This window comes from Triticum aestivum, chromosome 3A, assembly GCF_018294505.1.
Source record: "Triticum aestivum cultivar Chinese Spring chromosome 3A, IWGSC CS RefSeq v2.1, whole genome shotgun sequence".
Taxonomy (NCBI): domain Eukaryota; kingdom Viridiplantae; phylum Streptophyta; class Magnoliopsida; order Poales; family Poaceae; genus Triticum; species Triticum aestivum.
Genome location: NC_057800.1, coordinates 696,734,460 through 696,734,804, shown reverse-complemented (window position 1 = coordinate 696,734,804; position 345 = coordinate 696,734,460).

Genomic DNA, 345 nt, shown 5'->3' with positions numbered 1-345 from the left:
AGCAGATCTCAAAGACAGGACTGGATACATTTGTCAGAACACTATTCACAATTTTTACACCATTATCGATATCTAGTCACACAACTAATACACATGCATATTGATCTCCTTCTTAACAGTTCAGAGAGGTGCGGGACAAGCTTCTACCAACGAAGCGCATACAAGCAATTCAAGAGGAAATAGCGGGATTTTTGCTCGACCAGGTCAGAGATACGAACGGAGAATACTATTACCCGCTACCATCCCCATGAACCACTTACAATTGTCATCGTGTTCTGAAGGCACCAATTAGGCTAATGCCACTGGCTCCGAAGGCAGCAATTAGGAGAAATTGTATATAGCTAG